At 37.1% G+C, this 21,890-nt stretch overlaps 1 protein-coding gene across 4 annotated transcripts in view; it reads left to right on the plus strand.

The window, feature by feature from the left end:
• Positions 1 to 2,004: 2,004 nt before the first annotated feature.
• The window catches only part of SRC (SRC proto-oncogene, non-receptor tyrosine kinase), a 150,203-nt gene continuing 130,317 nt past the window's right edge, over positions 2,005 to 21,890 (plus strand). For all 4 annotated transcript variants that reach the window (XM_072631535.1, XM_072631528.1, XM_072631523.1 and 1 more), the window contains exons 1-2: positions 2,005 to 2,035; positions 12,568 to 12,828. The gene's annotated coding sequence lies outside the window, so the exon portion shown is untranslated. The remainder of the gene's footprint in view (positions 2,036 to 12,567; positions 12,829 to 21,890) is intronic.

Consider the following 21,890-nt stretch of genomic DNA (forward strand, 5'->3'; position numbering starts at 1 on the left):
CTGGACCCCAATTTCTTCATCTGTAAAATTTATAAAATTCAAGGGTCTCAAAGGTCTCTCCCAATTCTAAATCAGCGCTTGTGTGAGCTAGAGGGAAAATTGACAAAGGAATAGTCAGTCAGACAGGAAAGGAACCACAAAAGATGAGGGTCACAAAAACCTACAGAAGAAAGAATATCATGGAAGAGAAAGTGATGAACAGTAGAAAATGATGAAGAGAGGTCAAGAAGAATTGAAGAGAGGCCTTTAGATTTGGCAATTAAATCATAGGTACTTTTGGAAAGGTTTTAGTTGAGTTATTAGGTAAGAATCCAGATTGCAGAGAGTTTAGAAGTGAGTGGAGAAGTGGAGTGAGAGATAGGGATCACCTTAAGTCCAATTTTCCTTGTTTTACTGATAGGGAAACTGAGGCTAAAAGAGGGAACATTAACTTGTCCAGAAGTATTTCCTTTCCTGGTCCTCTGTTTTTGTTTATGATGTGACCTTTTATGTCTAAATTATGTATCTGTTTGGAACTTATCTTGGTGTGTGGTATGAGATGCTGTTCTAATCTTAATTTGTCAGACTGCTTTTCCATTTTTGTTGAATAGTGAGCCCTTACCCTAATAATTGGTATTATTGAACATTAAACAACTATGTTCATTTTCTTCTACATGTTGTGTAGTTAACCTGCTCTTCCCATTGATTTTTCTCTATTTTAAAACCAATACCAATTAGATTTAATATTTACTTTTTTGTAATATAGTTTGTGATCTGGTACTACTAGGACCCTTTCCTTCTCACCTCTTTTTCATTTTCCTTTGAGATTCTTAACCTTTTGTTTTTTGGTTGTTTTTTTTTTTTATATTTTAACTCTTAAAAAGTAATCCTTTACTAGTTTGGCATAGCATTAAACAAATTTATGAAAGATTGTCATTTTTACATTGGCACAACTTAACCATGAGAAATGAATATTTCTTCAATTATTTCTGTATGGGGTACTTTGTAGTTGCATTCATAGAATTCTTGTGAGTATCTTGTTACCTGGATTCCCAGTATTTTATATGTTCTTTAGTTATTTTGAATGGAATTTCTCTGTCTTCACTAGGTTTTATTGGTACTATATAGAAAACCTGATAATTTATGTGGATTTATTTCTGTATCACTTCATATAAATCTTTTCCATGCTTTTCTGTATTTATCAGAAATACATAATTTCTTATAGCACATTCATTTACTGTAATAAATATTTCATTACATTCATGTACCATAACTTGTTAGCCATTCCTCAGTTGATGGATATCTACTTTGTTTCCAGTTCTTTGCCATCACAAAAAGTACTGCTATAATGCTCGGGGTCAGGGCCCAAGCCCCCTGGATCCCCCTGACCCACGGGCCTCTAATCTGTGGGCCCTGAAGGAAGAAGACTGGAGACAAGATGATCCAAGCAACAACCCTTTATTCAGCTGAGGGTTAGGGTTTATAAAGGCTGATCCACCAATCACATACATGCTGAGCTCATCCCATTACTTCACCTTCTCATGACTATTCCACATCCTTACATCCCCAGTAAGTAAGGAAGCTTATCTTGTTCCTGCAGCTAGTTCCTGGGTTCCCAGGCTCACTTGTAACTTTACTGTACAGGACATCAGTGTCTGCAGGAACATCAGGTTCCAGGGTCACACAGAGCTTCTGCCAGGGTGTGCGTCAGCACCGTTCCCACGGGAACAGGCTTTGCCTCTGACTTGCACCCCCTGGGACCCTCTGGTCCCCTTACACTATAACTTCCTTAGGGTATAAGCCTAATAATGGTGTCTCTGATTCAGAGCATATGGACTTTTAAGTCACTTTATTTGCAGAATTCCAAATTGCTTTTTAACATGGTTGTGCCATTTCACAGCTCCAAAAATGTTTTGTTGTAGCCTCTGTGCTGATATTTTATTTAATGATTTTTCATCAATATTCATAAGTCATGCTGGTCTATAATTTACTTTCTCTGCTTTTTTTCTCCCTCGTTTAGGTACCAAGACTACGTTTATATCATAGAATATTTTTGGTAAGATATCTTTTTCCACTTTTGTGAATAGTTTACATAATATTGAAATTAATTGTTTTTTGAATATTTGACAAAATTCAATTTAAAAGCAATTTGGTCCTGGATATTCTTTCTTTTTATTTATAGCACTAAAAAGTTTTTTTTTAACTGAAATTATGTTATTAAAATTATCTATTTTTGTTGCATCAATCTAGATATATAATACTTTTATAAGTATTCTTTCATAGCATCTAAGTTATCCATTCTGTTGGCATATAATTGGCATAATCATTTTCATAATTTCCTTTATTTTACCTATATTATGAATTTTGCTTTTTAGATTTTGATACATACTGACAATTTGATTGTACACTCCTTTTTTAAAAACTCATATTAATTAACTTAAACTATGATATTTTTTAAAATAAGCTACTACTTTTAATTATCAGTTATTTTTTTTTTGCCTTCAATTTTGTTAATCTCCTTTGACTTTCCAAATTTCTGTTTCTGTGTTTAGTTCTTTTTTTTGTAATGCTTTTCTAGTTTTTTAAATTGCATACCAAATTCATTGTTCTGTTTTTTTCTTTCTTTTGTTGATGGGCATGTTTAGAGACTTTGTAACCAAATCATACTTTATTTGATTATGTCCTGGACATCATTGTATCCTAAGATTTCTTTATTGTTTAGAGCCTTCTTCTCTTTATTCATGTTTCTGGTTTAAATTCCTGAATCAAGAAATTTTGTCAGGGTCAGTCCCTGACTGCTCCTGTACACTTGGATGGGAGAGTGGTTCCCTCTTTTGGACTTTTTTTTGGATATATTTTTAAGTTAGATTTTAATACACTGGTAGCTGCCACCTCTGCTTATAGAAAAATTAGAGAAGTTTTGAGGGAAGAGAACAGTCAGAACACATGAAAGATTACAGTATATCCATTTATCCCTAAAGAATCCCATAATAATTAGACATTGCATTCCCCAGTTGATGAATGGTCAAAGGATATGAACAGGGAATTTTCAGAGGAAGAAATTAAAGGTATCTATAATTATATAAAAAAATGCTCTAAATCACTGTTGATTAGAGAGAAGTAAATCAAAACGACTCTGAGTTGCCACATCATACCTATCAGATTGGCTAACACGACAAAACAGGAAGATGATAAATGTTGGAGAAGATGTGGGAGAGTTGGAACACTAATTCATTGTTGGTGGAGCTGTGAGCTGATCCAACCATTCTGGAGAGCAATTTGGAACTATGCCCAAAGGGCTACAAAAATGTTTATACCCTTTGACCCAGCAATATCGCTTCTGGGACTGTATCCCAAAGAGATCATATAAATGGGAAAGGGTCCCACATGTACAAAAATATTTATAGCAGCACTCTTTGTGGTGGCCAAAAACTGGAAATCAAGGGGATGCCCATCAATTGGGGAATGGCTGAACAAGCTGTAGTATATGAATGTAATGGAATACTATTGTGCTGTGAGAAATGATGAACAGGAAGACTTCAGAGAGGCCTGGAAGGACTTATATGAACTGATGCTGAGTGAAAAGAGCACAGCAATAACCACAGTGTGTGAGGAATTTTTTTGGTAGACGTAGTATTTCATTAAAATGCACAGACTTAAAAAATTTGCAGTGGTGTCTTGAAGCAAAATGCCTTCCACATCCAGAGAAAGAACTATGGAATTGGATCTCAGATAGAAACAGATCGTTTTCTTTTGTATTGTGTTTTGTTTTGTTTTATGGTTTCTCCCATTCATTTTAATTCTTCTATGCAACATGCATTTAATAGGAATGTACGTGTAGAACCTGTATAAGATTGTATACCATCTCAGGGAGGGTGTGGGGAGGAAGGGGGGAATGAAGCGGAAGAAGTGGAAGAAAATCTAAGATATATGGAAGTGATTGTCAAACACTGAAAACAAATAAAATAATTCAGTTAAAAAATAATAAAATAAAATAAATAAAGACATTGAACAGATAGCTGTTAGGGCTAACAGTAATTGCCCTTGCTGCCAATCACTGGTAATTCTTTGGAATCAAAGGATTTTTTTTTTCTTTTGGAGAGATGTTTTCTTTTTACTTCTTAAATTTAAATTCTTTAAAATTTTAAAAACATTTTGTTTTTATTCTTAACTCAAACAGCAAAAAAGTTGATTCTGTATCACAAATCACCATTTCATACCATGTTCTTTTAAAATACATATGTAATTAATTCTCACATTATGTCAAAACTGTCCTGATTATCTATATTGCTTCCTGAACTTCCTTCCATAATCTTCCGTGCATTTAAAACATTGTTGCAGCTGTCTGTTTTGAAAATCACTATTGCTTCATCTTCAATGCTCCTCCCCATTAGAAACCTCAAGAAAGAAGGGGGAAAAACCCATGTTATAAATATGCATAGTAAAGTCAAATGAATCCATATGAAGTCCATGTAATAACAATGTATTTCTCTTTCTGTTTCTTGCTTCTATCACCTTTCTTTCAGGATATGGCTAGCATGGTTTATCATAGGTCCTCTAAAGAAGTCATTGAATTGATCAGAATTCTTAGGTCTTTCAGAGTTGTTTTTCTTTATAATGCTGCTATCCTTGTGTAAATTGTTCTCTTGGTTCTGCTCATTTCACTGTGCATCAGTTCATACTATCCAGGATTCTCCACAATTATCTCTTTTTTCTTATTTTATGTTGCAATTATATTCCATTATATAATATGCCACAGTTTGTTCAGCTATCCCCTAGTTGTCTAAGAGATAATCTAAGGCACACTCTTCCCTCTCAGAGTCTAGTATTTTTCATTTTTCTTCCTTTCATTTCTTTCTTCAGGATCAGGAAGTTCTTTGGTTTGTGATTACTCCTACCCTGTTATTACTCCCTCTCTTCATTCACTGACTCGTTATCCTCACTTGTTTTTCAATTTAATTTGATGTATTTCTGCAATAAACTGTGTGTGAGGGGGTGTGGCAGTATGTGTGTGTGTGTGTGTGTGTGTGTGTGTGTGTGTGTGTTTATATTTAACTCGTTTGAGTAAGGTTCTTCTGATAACCATTCCTTTGCCCCTTTCCTTCCTTCCTTTCAAATAAGGTTACTCTCATACATCCCAATTATGAAAAAAGTTTCACTCCCCCTTCTCCCTCATTTCTATACTAGTGTATTACTCTTATCCTTCTTTCTATTTCACCTCTTAAAGACCTCAGAACCAATGAGCCATTTTTCTTCAATATTCTTTGCTGTGATTCAGTTCTAAAGGGACACATATATTCTCTCCATTAGAATTTAGCCTTGCATCATCATATAGTTCCTTATAATTGTTCAAATAAATGTACATTTCTTGGTTTTTCTGGGCTTGTGTGTTTGCATTTCTAAGTTCCTACATAATACTTGTCTTTACGTTAGAAATGCTTAAAGGGTCTCTATTCCATTACAAATCCATTATTTCCTTTGTAGAATAATAATCAGCATTACAGAATAAGTAATTTTTATTGGTAAGCCTACTTCATTGCCTTTTGGAATATTGTATTCCAAAATCTCTTGTTTTTGGTAGTAGTTCCCAGTTCTTATGTGATCCTGTGCTTGAACTAGTTCTTTCTGAATACTTCCAGTATTACTATTTTTTAATGAAAGTTTTATTTTTTTTGGCTGTGATATTCCCAGGTTTTTTTTATTTATTTGTTTCTTCCTTTTAGGAGATTACTAGTGAATTCTTTCTATCTTAACTTTGCCTCCTGGTTCTAATAGACCTGGACAGTTTTTATGTATGATTTCTTGAATCATAGGATCCAAAAAAATGTTTTTTAAAAAATAATGGTTTTCAGGGAGTCCAGTAATTCTTCTTCCTCATCCAATAGGATGGAAGGAGATATCTGTTCACCAATAAAGTAACCTTCTTTGGTCTTATTTTTTTTCTCTTAACCAGTTACTTGACTTTTGGATCCTTTGTCAAGAGTAGGGTATACTCTGGGGATCTGTAAAATCTCAGTTCTTCCAAGGTGGCACAATCAAGCATGTACACTGGTTTGGGAGCAGAAAGAGATTTTTGTGCCCAGAATCTTAGCAGTTACCTCTCCACAAACACCTGGCCTCTAGTTCCACCAAGCCAGCACTGTGGGGCTGGGATTCAGTCAAGCTGTGAGGACAGGGCTGCCTCTGTGGCTGGCCGCTGCCTGAGACTAGAGCTATGGGAAGGCCCTTCTCCCTTCCCGGCCAGCTGAAAAAACCCCATCACTGACCTTTGGAGCCTGTGGGTTGAGGGGTCTGGGAACTGCTGCTACTGGGACTGGGGATTCCGCAACTGGAGATTCCACCCCTGAGGGCCATTCATGAGTCGCGCCCTGGCCAAGGCTAGGCTGGGCTCCGCTCCACGTCCTGTGCAACAGACATTTCCCGTGCGCCTTTCAGGTCACCCTGGGTTGGAAATCTCCTCCACTCTGTTGTTCTCCACTTCTGCTGCTCCAAAATTTGTTGAGAGTCCCTCTCTACAGGTATTTTATGGGCTGAGTGGGGAGAGCCTGCCTTTGTGTGTCTTTCTACTCTGCCATCTTGGCTCCACCCCCCTAGTCCAGTAATTCTTAAATCATCTCTCTTTGACCCCTTTCCAGGTCAGTTGTTTTTGATATAATATTATATCACATTTTCTTCTATTTTTCAACCTTTTAAAATTTTTGTTCTTTTATTTCTTGCTGTTTTATACAATTCGTTGCTTTGAGAATGGGGGGAGATATGGGCATGTTTTCAAGCAGAAGAGAAGCAGTCAACAGGCAGGATTGAAGATAAGTGAAAGTGGGAAAGGTAGAGGGAGCAATATCCTGGAGATGATAAGATGGAATGAAATCATTTGTGCATAGAGGAATTGGTCTTGGCAAGGAGAGGAGCCACCTCATTATATGAGACAGTGATGAAGGAGGAGATTGTGGCAGAAGATGTCTGAATGATGGGAGATGAAGAGAAGAGAAAAGGGAGCTCTCTGAGAAAGGCCTCCGTTTTAAAAGTAATATATAAGGCAAGGTTCTCAGTTGAGAGAGGAGAGAGAGGTTTGAGGAGGGATGAAAAGGTTTGGAAGAACTTTTGTGGGGAGTGAGTTGGTGAATTAATTAGGGAGGTATACAAGGATTGCCTTGCAGAAGTGAGGTCCCAGTTGAGGTTATACAACATAAATTTGTAATGGACTCAGCACAGTTTTGTGATTTTCTCTAGCATGACTCAGGAGGGCATATGTAGGAAGAAAGTAGCAGATGGTGGGAATGATCTAAGGCTGCTTTGAATTGAATATTGAAGAAGCTGGGGGAAACTAAAAGATCAGGGTGAGAATGAAAAGCATTCCAGGTATGGAGATAAGCCAGAGCAAAGGCATAGAGCCAGGACCTAAAATGTTGTGTTGGAGGAACAGCAAATAGGCCAATGTAACTGAGTCATACAGTATGTGGAAGGGAGTAGAGCATAAAAAATCCAGAAGGTAGGAAGGGGTCAAGTTGTACAGAGCTTTATAAGCCAGAGGACAGTCTATTAAAACCTGGAGGAAGTAAGGAGTCACTGGGACTTATTGAGTGGAGGTGGTGGAGGTATGTGACATGATCAGACTTGTTCTTTAGGAAAATTCCTTTGGCAACTCTAAGTGCAAGATAAATTGGAACCAGAAGAGACTTGAGACCAGGAAACAGATCAGATGCATGTTGTAATAGTCCATACACATAGGGACAGTGGGGGCAACTCTGCAAGTGGAGACAAGAGATGTTGGAAGTGAAAGGATTTGATGGCACATTGGATGTGGGGGCTTGAATAAAAGTAAAGACTAAAGGAAAACTCTGTGGCTAAAGGCCTGAATCACTGGGAGGATGGTGGGGCTCTCAACAGTATTATAAAGGAGATGGTTTGGTGCAAGAGGGAAGACAATGAACTCTGTTTGGGACATGTTGAATTTGAGATGCCTATAATATATCCATTTCAGAATGTCTAAAAGCCAGTTGGAGGCTCAGGAGAAAGACAATGGCTAGATACATAGGTCTGGAAATCATCTGCATGGAGATGATAACTAAACCCAGGGGAGCTGAGGATATCACTAAGTGAGATAATATAGAACAGAGGTTCTTAAACTTTTTTGTGTCATGGACTCCTTTGGCAGCTTAGCCTATGGACCTATTCTCAGAACGATATTTTTTCATGTGTAACATTAAATACATAAGATTTCAAAAGAAGAAGTTATATTGAAATATAGTTATAAAAATATAAAAAATGAACATTATGATATAGGAATATGTGCTTCTTAATTAACTCATTAAATCACCAAATCATACACTTAAAATATAGTCAGTGTTAAAATATAATTAAAGTTAAATTGTGTTTTTAAAGATATAGTAATGTGAAGGCTGTTGTTGCTTACCTTGAATAAGATATTAAACTTTGTGGCCTTTGATATGGAAATATGCATGTCACGTTGGATATCCAGTCCATTTTTAACTATAATGTGATATGAAGATATCTGTGATTTACAAAATTTTTTTTAATTTAAATTTTTTATTTTCAGTTCCATATTCTTTCCCTTTCTCCCTCCCATCCCCCACCTACTGAGAAAACAAGACATATAGTACCCATTATGCATATATAGTCATACAAAACATAGTTCTACATTAGCCATGTTCAAAAAAAAAGTAAAGGCAAAAAAAAAATGGAAAAAATGCTTAATTGATCAGTGCTCCATCTGGAGGTGGGGATAGCATTTTATATCATGGGTCATTTGATGATGTGGTGGATCATTGTATTGATCAGAGTTATTAACTCTTTCAGTTGATTTTCTTTTTATTTTAAAATATATATTTTCCCAATTGAATGTAAAAACATTTTTTAACATTTGTTTTTTAAAATTTTGAGTTCCAAATTCTCTCTCTCCCTTCCTCTCCTCCTCCCTCCCCACTCCTTGAGAATTCTTTCAATGTCTACTTTGCCCTTTTGCTCTAAAACTGTGGGCAGTTTTCCTTTGTAATTTCTTGAAATATGCTAGAAACTTTTATTAATTTTTTTATTTTATATTTATTTATTTTCAGCTTTCAACATTCACTTTTGATTTTCAAATTTTATCCCCATCTCTTTCCTCCCCATCACCTGTCACTCTACCAAAGTGTTTGCTTCCAATTACCCCTTTTCCCGATTTGCAATTCCTTCTATTATCCCCCTCTCTTATCCCTTTCCCTGCTGTAAGATAAACTTCCATACCCAATTGGGTGTGTATGTTATTCCCTCCTGAAGCCAAATGTGATGAAAGGAAGACTTACTTATTCCCTCTCATCTTCTCCTTCTTCCCCTCCATTTTAAAAGCTCTTTCTTGTCTCTTTTTTGTGAGATGATTTACTACATTCTACTTCTCCCTTACTCTATTAGTACATTCCTCTCAACACTTAATTTTCTTTTTTAGATATTATCCCTTCATATTCAGCTCACTCTGTGCACTCTCTCTCTCTTCTGATACCGAGAAAAGTCCCATGAGTTACAAATATCATCTTTCCATGGTTTCTCTTTCTTGTTTACCTTTTTATGCTTCTCTGGATTCTTGTGTTTGAAAGTCAGAATTTCTATTCAGCTCTGATCTTTTCATCAAAAATGCTTGAAAGTCCTCTATTTCATTGAATGACCATTTTTTTCCCCTGAAGTATTATACTCATTTTTGCTGAGTAGGTGATTTGTGGTTTTAATCCTAGTTCCTTTGACTTCTGGAATATCATATTCCAAGTCCTGCAATCCTTAATGTAGAAGCTGCTAGATCTTGTGTTATCCTCATTGTATTTCCACAATACTCAAATTGTTTCTCTCTGGCTGCTTGCAATATTTTCTCCTTGACCTGGGAGCTCTGGAATTTGGCTACAATATTCCTAGGAGTTTTCCTTTTGGGATCTCTTTCAGGAGGTGATGGGTGGGTTCTTTTAATATCAGTTTTGCCCTCTGGTTTTAGAATATAAGGACAATTTTCCTTGATAATTTCTTGAAAGATAATGTCTAGGTTCTTTTTTTGATCATGGCTTTCAGGTAGTCCAATAATTTTTAAATTATCTCTCCTGGATCCATTTTCCAGGTCAGTTGTTTTTCCAGTGATATACTTCACATTGTCTTCTATTTTTTCATTCTTTTGGTTTTGATTTGTAATTTCTTGATTTTTCATAAAGTCATTAGGTTCCATTTGCTCCATTTCTATTTTTTTAGGAATTATTTTCTTCAGTGAACTTTTGGACCTCTTTTTGGCTCATTCTGCTTTTTAAAGCATTCTTCTCCTCAGTGGCTTTTTGGACTTCCTTTGCCATTTCGGTTAGTCTAATATTAAAGCCATTATTTTCTTCAGTATGTTTTTGGATTTCCTTTAGCAAGTTGTTGACTTGTTTTTCATGATTTTCTTGCATCACTGTCATTTTTCATCCCAGTTTTTCCTCTGCTTCTCCTACTTGATTTTCAAAATCCTTTTGAGCTCTTCCAAGACCTGATACCAATTCATACTTTTCTTGGAGGCTTTGGATGTAGTTGTCTTTGGCTTTATTGCCTTCTTCTGATTGTATGTTTTGATCTTCCTCATCACCAATGATATAAGAAAATACTTCTTCACTGAGAAAGTAAGAATCTATATTCTGTTTCTTTTTCCCCTGTTTGTTCATTTTCATAGCCATTTACTTGATTTTTGAGCTCTTTGTTAAGTGGAGGTCTTCAGAAGTAGCCTCCACTTCCACAGTGGCTGCAGCCACCTTGGGGCTGGGACTGAGGCTGCAACTGGAGTTGGACTACACTCCCCTCTCAGACAGGTGAGAGACTCTTCCCATTGACATTCAAAGCTGTCTTTGGCATTTGCGAGTTGAGAAGTCTGGAAACCACAGCAGCTGCCAGTGATTCAGTCCCTTAAGGCCTGCTTTAGCTCTATCTGTGTGGGTGCCACTTAAGTTGAGCCACACTCCATTCCCAGTCCAGTGCAATAAACCCTTCCTTTTGACTTTCCAGATTGTCTTGAGCTGGATATTTGCTTCACTCTGTCATTTTGTGACTTCTCCTGCTCTAGAATTTGTTTAGAGTTATTTTTTACAGGTTTTTTGAGGGGTTTTGGGGTAGAGCTCTAGCACGTCCCAGCTTCTACTCCACCATCTTGGCTCCACCCCCTAGAAACTTCTTTTGATCATGGCTTTCAGGTAGTCCAATAATTCTTAAGTTTTCTCTCCATCATTTGTTTTTCCTAAGATATATTTCATATTTTCTTCTGTTTTTTTTCAGTGTTTTGACCTTTTTTTTTGGTTTCTTGGTGTCTCATGAAGTCATTAGTTTCCACTTGATCAGTTATAATTTTTAGGGAATTATTTTCTTCAGTGAGATTTTGTATCTTTTTTTTTAACCATGTGGTCAAATCTGATTTTTAAGAAATTATTTCTTTGGTATTTTTTTGTACTTTTACCAAGCTGCTAGTTCACTTTTCATAATTTTCTTGCATTACTCTCATCCATTTCCCCAATTTTTCCTCTACTGTTTTTTATTTGACTTTTGAAATAATGTTTTTTTTTCTCTTTTACAAAAAAAAATGTCTTTCCTTACCTCTTCTATGAATTTTTGTTGGGCTTGTGTCCAATTTGCTTTTTTCTTTGAGGCTTTGTTTGTAGATGTTTTCAACTAAACATCTTTTTATAAATTTGTTTTTTGAGCTTCTCTATTACCATTGTAGCTTTTTATAATCAAGTTCTTTTTTGTTTGTTAATTTTTCCAGTCTATTTTTTTACTTAACTTTTTGTTAGAGTTGGGCTCTGCTTTCCTCTTGTCCTGAGTTTCAGGCTTTTAGTTATGCTGTTTTCATAGCTAGATCCAGGGACCTATAGGTAAATAACACTTCCAAAGTGGTATGGTCTGGGGTTTGGTCTAGTCACTGCCCTCCTGTTTTGCACTCTGGTTCTTTTCAAATTATAGCCCTTTCTCCCTCATGACCATAAAGTGTTCCTCTCCACCCTGAAACTGCAATCTATACCCACGCAGGTCCTTTTCTTTCTCACAACTCTAAAAACTTTGGAACTGTGACATGGAACTGTGTACTAGACAGTAGAGCTGTCAAATGTCACCTGATCCTGGACCTTGTGCTTACACAGAGGTCCAGCTGGAATCTCTTTCTGATCAGTTATTCATTCTTTTTATCAACCCTGGGCATTGGGTATTCTCAGAGCTGCTGCTGGTACTGTTGCCATTGCCCCTGCCTCCAAGGCCCATAATCAGTGCTGCTGCTGCCATGCTGTATCTGGGCCAGCTACCATTCCAGTCTCCATTTACCTCTCTTTCTGTCTTGCTAAACTTCTCTGGGCTAGAAAAATGACTCACTGTTACTTTGTTGGTTATCCTGCTCAGAATTTGGTTTAGCATACTTTTTAAAGTTGTTTCAAGGTGTGGATTGGGAGAGCCCAACAAAATTGCTGACTTCCAGCTTGGCTTCATACTCCCACCCTGCCTTCACTTGATTTCTTTTGGTTCCAGTCACATGCAGAACTGAAGAAAATATTAAGTTTTAGTTTGAGATTAATGAAAGTAAAGATGTGATTTTTTTTTCCCATCCAGGTTCACAGACTTCTTGAAATTTGTCCATTGGCCACAAAGAGTTCATGTAACCTCAAATTAAAAATCCCTGTTTTAAAGGGAAAAGAGAAGGGGCCCAGCATAGAGCATTGAGGGACACCATTGAGCAGTTGGCATGACCTGAATGAAGATCCAGCAAAAGACAATGAGGAATGGTCAGGAGAGAATAGTGTTATCAGAACCATCAGTGAAGAAAATATCCAGAAGGAAAAGATGATTAACAGCACCAATAGTTGAAGAGAGGTAAAAAATGGATGAGGTTTGAGAAAAAGCTATTAGACTCAGTAATTAAGAGATCAGTGGTAATTTTAAATAGGTCAGTTTCAATTGAATGATAATTAAAATGAAAGTCAAGGAAGAAAGGAAGAAATGCAGAGACCTAGATTAAATGGCTTTCTTAAGGAATTTATACAAGATGGGAAAGTGAGATATAAAACTATAGCTTTGGGAATAATTAGGTCAAATAAAATTTTTTTTTTTTAAGAATGGAGAGACATTGGTGTGTTTGTTGGCAGAAGAGAAATCAATAGAAGGAAAGAGACTGAAGATTAGAAAGAGAATGGGAAAGATATTGAAGACAGTCTGCTGGAGAAAACAGGAAGAGATGGGTCAAGAGAAACTGTAGATTGGTTGCCTTTGACCAGGAGAAAGGCCACCTCCTTATCTAAAAAAGGAGTGAAGGAGAAAAGATAGTGAAGAAATATGTCTCAATGATGTGAGATGAGGCGGGGAGAAGAGGAAGCTCTCAGTGAATGGCCTCAATTTTTTCAGTGAAGTATGAGGTAAGGTCATCAGCAGAGAAGGGGAAGGGAGGGAGTACTGTTCAGTGCTTCAGGAGAAACAAGATTTGGAATAGCTGTAGAGTTGATAGCAAAGTGTTTAAGAAGCACTGTAATATAACTAGATTCCAATTAATGGGAATAATGAATCCCTTGAAGTGGTTGAATATTTTTGAATTTGCAATATTCAGTGTTATAATTATGTAAAATATGTTAATTGGTTCCAGTCCACAGGAAATATGCAATGCAAATTTGACTAATGTGACCACTGAAGGGGATTTATTATTATTATTCTAATAATTATTCTGATAGGGACCTAGCTATAATTCTCTTGGTGCAGTGAGGGCCCAGTTGAGATTAGGTGATATAAATTTATGATGGGCACAATCATCATAATTTTTATGCTTTTTCTTTTGTCATTCAGTATCACTTAAATAGGAGCAAAGAAAGCAGATGGTGGGAGTAATTTAGGGTTGGGGTTTGGCAAGGCAAGGGATTCAAGATTCAAAGATAGTGTAGAGTTTAACTCATTAAAGTATCAAGGTATGGAAGGAAGGAAAGTGGAGCAAGTGTAGGGATGATAACCTGGGAAAAAATTGAGGGGAATAGAGCTTATAGTGAAGATGAAATATATAGATGGAGTTTTGAGGCCCCCCACTTATATTATTTTCTCTTTTTTAACCTTGTCCTTCCCCCATGTTTACTTTTAATTGCTCCCTTCTCCCATTTGCCCTCCCTTCTATCTTCCCCCCCACCCCACTTATCCCCTTCTCCCCTGCTTTCCTGTAGTGTAAGATAGATTTTCATACCAAATTGAGTGTGCATGTTATTCCTTCCTTAAGCCAAATGTGATGAGAGTAAGCTTCACTTTTTCCCTCTCACCTCCCCCTTTGCCCCTCCATTGAAAAAGTTTTTTCTTGTCTCTTTTATGAGAGATAATTTGCCCCATTCCATTTCTCCCTTTCTCCTCCCAATATATTTCTTTCTCACCCCTTAATTTTATTTTTTTAGATATCATCCCTTCCTATTCAACTCACTCTGTGCTTGCTCTCTCTCTCTCTCTCTCTCTCTCTCTCTCTCTCTCTCTCTCTCTATGTATGTATGTATGTGTATAATCCCTCCAGCTACCCAAATACTGAGAAAAGTTTCAAGAGTTACAAATATTATATTTCTGTATAAGAATGTAAACAGTTCAACTTTAGTAAGTCTTTATGATTTCTCTTTCCTGTTTACCTTTTCATGCTTCTCTTGATTCTTGTTTGAAAGTCACATTTTCTATGCACCTCTGATCTTTTCATCAAGAATGCTTGAAAGTCCTGTATTTCATTGAATGACCATTTTTTCCCCTGAAGTATTATACTCAGTTTTGCTGGGTAGGTAATTCTTGGTTTTACTATTAGTTGCTTTGACTTCTAGAATATTATATTCAAAACCCTTCACTCCCTTGATGTAGAAGCTGCTAGATCTTGTGTAATCTTGATTATATTTCCACAAATACTTGAGTTGTTTCTTTCTAGCTGCTTGCAATATTTTCTCCTTAACCTGGAAACTCTGGAATTTGGCTACAATATTCCTAGGAATTTCATTTTGGGATCTCTTTCAGGAGGTTATGGGTGGATTCTTTCAATATTTATTTTGCCCTGTGGTTCTAGAAGATCAGGGCAGTTTTCCCTGATAATTTCATGAAAATGATGTCTAGGCTCTTTTTTGATCATGGCTTTCAGGTAGAAAATACCTGTTCACCAAGAAAGTAACCTTCTATAGTCTTATTTTTTCCCCCTTTTTGGGCATTTTCCCAGGCAGTTCCTTGATTTTTGAGTCCTTTGTCAAGAGGAATGTATGCTGTGGAGACCTGTCAGTTCTTAGTTCCTCCACGGTGGCACAATCAAGGGAGAGGAGTTTACTCCTCTCCTGGTCTTCACTCTGGTCTGGGAGCAACCACAAGCACTCTTCTGCCCAGAATCTGTGAGTAGAATTCCTTCTCCAGAATCTCCACCAGTTCCACCAGGCCAGGGCTCCTCCTCACCCCAGGACCACCACTCAGGGCTGAGACTCAGATCAGCCACCCAGTTCCCCCAGGATCTTTAAGCAGAGGGTTCCAAAAATGTACACTGCTGGCTCAGCAACTGCTGCTATCCTGGGGCTGGGGCCAGACTGTGTTCCCTTTCACCCAGGTGAAAGAGCTTTCTTACTGATCTTTGAAGCTATCTTTGGCATTTGTGGATTGAGCAATCTGGGAATTGCTGCTGCTATTGGTGGTGCCCTGAAGCCTGTTCCAGTCCTGTCTCTGCCATGCAGCATGACCCACGCTGGGCTCCAAGTCCCAGTGCAATAGACCTTTCCTGTTGACCTCCCAGGTTGTATTGGGCTGGAAATCTCTTTCACTCTGTCATTTTCTGGCTTCTGCTGCTTTAGAATTTGTTTAGAGTCATTTTTTACAGGTATTTTATGGACTGTGGGAGGGAGCTTCTACAGATCCATCTTTCTACTCTGCCATCTTGGCTCTGCCCCCTGCATTGGTTTTGTTTTTGCAAAAAACTTTTTAATTTATTGTAATCAAAATGATCCATTTTACATTTCATAATGTCTCTCTCTTGTTTGGTCATAAATTCTTTCCTTCTCCATAGAGCTGACAAGTAAATTCTTTCCTGCTCCCCTAATTTGCTTATGGTATTATCCTTTATGTCTAAATCGTGTACCCATTTTGATCTTATATTGGTATATGCCCAGATTCTGCTATACTTTATTCCAATTTTTACAGCAGTTTTTGTCAGATAGTGAGTTCTTATCCTACCAGCTGTAGTCGTTGGGTTTATCACACAGTAGATTACTGTAGTCATTTACTATTATATCTTGTGTACTTAACTTACTCCACTGCTCCACCACTCTATTTCTTAGCTAGTACCAAATAGTTTTGATGATTGCTGCTTTATAATGCAGTTTTAGATCTGGTACCTTTCTTTGCATTTTTTTCATTAATTCTCTTGATATCCCTGACCATTTGTCCTTCCAGATGAATTTTGTTATATTTTTCTAATATAAATGATTTTTCTCTAACATTTCTTATAGCCATCCCCTTTTTCAACAGTCACAAGTCCACCATTGTAGTTTGAATCCTTATCACTTCAAGCCTAGACTATTGCAGTAGCCATCCAATAGGTCTCCCTACTACCAGTCTGCACTCCCCTACAATTTATTTTCCTCAGAGCTGCGAAATTGAATTTCCTAAAACATAAGTCTGACCATGTCACTCTCCTGATCAAGAAGTTTTAGTGGCTCCTTGTTGCCTCCAGGATAAAGTAGAAATTCTTCTGTTTGACATTTAAAACCATTCTGTCTCTGATGTTTCTTTCCACACCAATTTCACATTATTCCCCATTCACACAGCCAAATTGACCTTACTGTTTTCTGTATGTAACACTCCATCTTCTGTGTCCTTGATTTTCAGCAGGCTCTCCCCTACACTTGGAATGCTTTCCCTTCTTGCTTCTATACCTTAGAATCCCCATCTCCTTTCACAGCCCAGTTGAAGTGCCAGCACCTACATGCATCCTTTTCTGATGCCCCTAATTGTTGGTGCTCACTCCCAACCTCCTGCAAAATTATTTCACATTTACTTTGTATATATTTTATATTTCTCTATCCATGTGCATGTTATGCTCTTCTCCCAATCTCCTAGTAGAATGAGGGCAAGGATTATTTCATTTTTGTTCCTGTCCCAAATGTTCAGTACAGTCCCTTGCCTATTGTAAGCTCTTTAAAGTGGAATGAGTGGACGTGAAAGTGCTCTAAAACCTCAAAGCTCTAGAGAAATGTGAGTAGTCATCTAGTATAAATCTCTCCTTCCAGAGGAAACTACAATCTAGAAAGGTCAGAGATTTGCCTGAGGTCACCTAGACAGTTTGTGGCACAATCGCAAGTAGAACCCAGGTGTCCTGGATTCTTTTCACTACACCTTTCATTTCCAGATTTCTCATGCTGTATGCAGACACAGATCAGCTTATTACACCCTCCACTCAAGGTCATTCATTGTATTATTTCAGGTTTAAAGAAAAGATACTGATATATTAGATCCACTCAAGGTTGTAGACTGAGTTTCATAAGTAGCGTCCACATTGCATTAAGAGAGCTTCTTTATTCCCTACTTCCTTTCTGCCTTTCTCCAGTTCTTGTGTTCAGCCACACCTCATAGAAAGGAAGGGGGCACCTGAGGCCTGGGACCTGGAAGATAGGGTAGGAGTGTCTCCAGGACAGGAAATGGTCTTTTGGCTCCCTGCCTAGAGTGACCAAGACAATTAAATTGCTGACTAACAGCTGCATGAAGAGGAATCTATTCTAGACATCAAAGCCTCTGCTTAGGGACCTTCAGTGTTCATAAAACTGCCCCTTTTTTCTTTTGTTTTGTTCTATCTTATTTTATTTTAATATGTAAGGCCTCCCTCTGGTGCCTTGAACTTTTCTTCCTTTGGTGCAGTTTAGGCAACTCCAGGGGGTCCCATGTCCTCAATTTGCAAAAACAGAGCATGGAAGAGTACCCAGCAGTCAACATTGCCTTACTAAGTGCTGCATCTAGGTGTGAATGAATGAATGAAGAGCATTTATTAAACACCTACTATGTGTCATTGAACTAAGTACTGAGGATACAAAGAGAAAAGGCAAGATAACTCCCATCATCAAGAAGCTTATTAACAAGCACACAGCTTAGTATGTACAGAATATATACAAAATAAATACAATTGTTGGAGGAAGGTACCAACAACTGGGAGAATAAGGAAAGCCTTCTTGGAAAAGGTGGCACTTGAACTGTACTTTGAAGCTACTTGCCACCATCGAAGAGAATGTTTAGTACAGAGTCAAAATCAAAGAAGGATTACTTATAGGTGGTAAGGTAATCCAGATGTTCCTACTTGCAGATCTTATTGTGATGATTATATCAAAATCTAGAACATTTCAGAGCCTCCTAAATGAGATTCCTTGTCACTCAAAAGAGTTTGGCCTTATCAAGTATCTTGGACAAAAACTGCAGGGCAGACTTGTCTGAGGTTTACAAAGCACTTTTCTTTCAACAGTGAACTGTGAGCTGGGCCCAAACTGATAATTATGGAAGAGAGTGGATGAATCATCTTTGGGAAATTGTGCAGTGCTTTTAATGTCTCCCACACATTTTCTGGAAACAAAGGTCAACCCACCAACATTCTTCCAGTGATATTGTAAATCAGATTCCATTGAGGGTCACCCAAAGAGCAATTAAGAAGCACATGATGAGCTTGAGGAGGCTTCATCATACTATCAGTTAAGAGTTGTGTAAAAGAAACACCACAGACATAAGAACTCTGACCAATGCAGTGACCAACCACAATTCCAGAGGACTGATGATGAAATATGCTACCCACCTCTTGACTAAGAGGTGATAGACTCAAAGTGCAGAACAAAGTATATATTTTTGGATGTGACCAGTACAAGAATTCGATTTGCTTGACTATTCACATCTGTGCCAAGGGTTTTGTATCCCTGCACCAATGTGTGTGGAGGGAATTGGAAAGTATTATTATTATCATTATTGTTTGTTAAAAAAATTAAATTTAAAAAATGGCATTAAAGATTTACTCAGACACATGATCCCATGTCGTGTCAGGAGAAAGTCCCTAGCATATTATGTGGACCTCCAGGAGATGGCATGAATGGGTTGAGTCTTTATCTTTGGAGAGAGCAACCATATAGATATGATCACAGATCCATTGAAGAAGTATTGGAAATCAAAGTTGAGTGCCTTAGAGAGACACAAGGCAGGAGTTTTGAGTGGAATGACATAGCCAGGTCTTGGTTCACTAACTCTTATTTAAGATTGAGATACTAAAAATCATAATGATAGGTTTCATTTCTACCTTACTTTAAGGCTTACAGAGCTCTTTGCTTACAACTTCGCTATGAGATAGGGAGTGCAAATATTATCATCCCGGGAAGCGCAGTTATATTCCCTCACATTTATGTACTACTTTGTTCAGTCATTGTCCAGTTGTTGCATATGAAATGATCGTTTAACACTTATTAGAGAGCCTGATAGTACTTCATTCCTATGTCTTCATTTCCAAAAATATCCTCCTTCCCTACTTTCCCTGGCACGCCGTCCCTTGTAATCAGTCAGTCAATATACCAACATGTTAAATGCTTCCAAGCTCTATGATAGCTACTGGTGACACAAAGACAAAAGTGAAAACAGTCCCTACCCTCAAAGACCTTACAATCCAGTTGGGGAAGGAGACAAAATGTATGAATAATTATACATATATATATATATATATATATATATGTATACATATATACACACAGATGTATATCTGTATATATTACATATGTATACACACATATATTTATACACATATATGCACAAATACACACAGACACATACTTGCACATTATACTGATTTGTGGTTTGAGAGAATACAGTAGCAACTGCAGGAATGAGGAAGGGCTTAAAGAAAACTAGGGATTCTGAGAGATAGTGATGAGAAGAAAATACATTCCAGCATTGGGGACTAGCAATGTCAAGGTACTGAGACAGACACAGAGTATCTTATACAACAAAGAAGAAAGAACAAAATAAATAAGAACAAAAAGAAATGTAAAAGAAAGTGGTTCAGAAAAACTAACCCAATATATCTGATAGTATATGTAGTATTTTGACATCCGTAGACTTCCCCCTCTGCAAAGAAGAGAGGGAAGTGCATTTTTTCACTTCTTTTTTGCCAAGCTTGGTTAATATGATTATACATTATATAGTATTGACTCTTCCACCCCTACCCCATTTACATTTATAAAATCATTGTGCACATTTTTTCTACTATGTTTACCCTACATCAGTCAATATAAATCTTCCTATGATCTTATGATTTATCCATAATCATAATTTCTTATATCACAGGAATATTCCATTATATTCTAATAATGAAATAAGTTCTTTCATTCTCCAGTTGATAGATTTCTACTTTTCTCCCCCAGTTTTCTTCTGAAATGTTAGTATGAATATTTTTTCCTTACCTTTTTGAGGCACATATGCCTAATAGTGGACTAAAGGATAGGAATATTTGTCACTTTTTAAACATTATTCCAAATTGTTTTCTAGAATGGTCAGATCTGCCAACAGTGTACTTGCTGTTCCACAGTCTTAACAACATTGACTCTTCTCATCTTTTGTCACTTTTGCCAGTTTGCTAGGCATCAGGTGAAACCTCAGTGTTGTTTTGATTGACATTTGTCTCATTAGTAATGATTTGGAGCAGTCTTTCATGTGATTGAGCACATTGTTTCTTGTTATTACAGATAGTACTTCTGCAATATTTTTCATACAGATAGATCACTAGAGTAGAAGATATATATTGGTAAGTAATAATAGTGATAATAATAATGGCTACCATTATATAGTGCTTTGAGTTTTACAAAGTAATTTCTACCCACTGTCTCATTTGACCATTAGAACAGCTTTATAATAGATAATACTACTATTACAATTTCTCCCAATTTACAGATGAGGAAACTGAAGCTTATAGAGAGATGAAGTGACTTGTCCAGGTTTATATAATTAGTATCAGACCTGAAACTTGGACTCAGGTCTTCTGATCACAAGATCAGAACCTAGATCTTCTGATTCAAAGTACAGGGTTCTTTCTATTATATCATATCACCTCTTTGCCAACCATTATAGTTTCTGTGGCAGAGATGAAAAAATTAAGGCTTAGAGTTGGTGAATAAGCTACTGGAGATCTTGTAGCAATAGCAGTTCTAGTAGAAGGTCTGAAGTGTGTGCTTCCATGACCATATTTTATTGCAATATAGAGGTATAGTCACACTAATGGGTGGCACTCCAGAAAGTTCTTGAGCCATTCTTCTCCCTCCTCTCTTCTGAAAGGTGCAGAACTGAATCTTACTTAGACCTTGGCTATCTTACCTGCCCTCTTTCTTTTCTCACACCAGAGGCTGGAGAGTTAATTAGCCATACCCCTTAAAATAGCTAGATTCCTTTTTAGCCTAATGCAATAAAGTGACTCCCAGGACCCCTTGGTTATGGATTTTATATCAGATGAAAAGTTATTAGTATAATCATAATAGCTCAGAGCCCCCAATTAGAAAAACTTCCAACATTCACAAAGAGGCTGTCTTTCCTAATTTAAAGTTGTGTATATCTCTAGCTAATCCTTGACCTCTTTTTATTTGAGGAAAAATCATATTACTGAAAATATTTAGGCAAAAGAATCAAGCAGAGAATATTACACTGTCTGTTACTGGTCAAGCAGCGTTATATAGTGGATAGAATGCTGGACTTGGTGTCAAGAAGACCTAAATTCAAATCCTTCTTCAGGAAATTATTAGATATGTGACCCTGGGAAAGTCATATAATGTCTCTTGGCTTTAGTTTCTCATCTCGAAAATTATGATGTTGATTTAGATATTTTAGGGTCTCTTCCAGCTCTAGATCTATGATCCTGTGGTCTGTGTTTTGCTTGGAAAGACTAAGGAGGCAAACATTCA

Source organism: Notamacropus eugenii, chromosome 1 (assembly GCF_028372415.1).
Source record: "Notamacropus eugenii isolate mMacEug1 chromosome 1, mMacEug1.pri_v2, whole genome shotgun sequence".
NCBI classification, from domain to species: Eukaryota; Metazoa; Chordata; class Mammalia; order Diprotodontia; family Macropodidae; genus Notamacropus; species Notamacropus eugenii.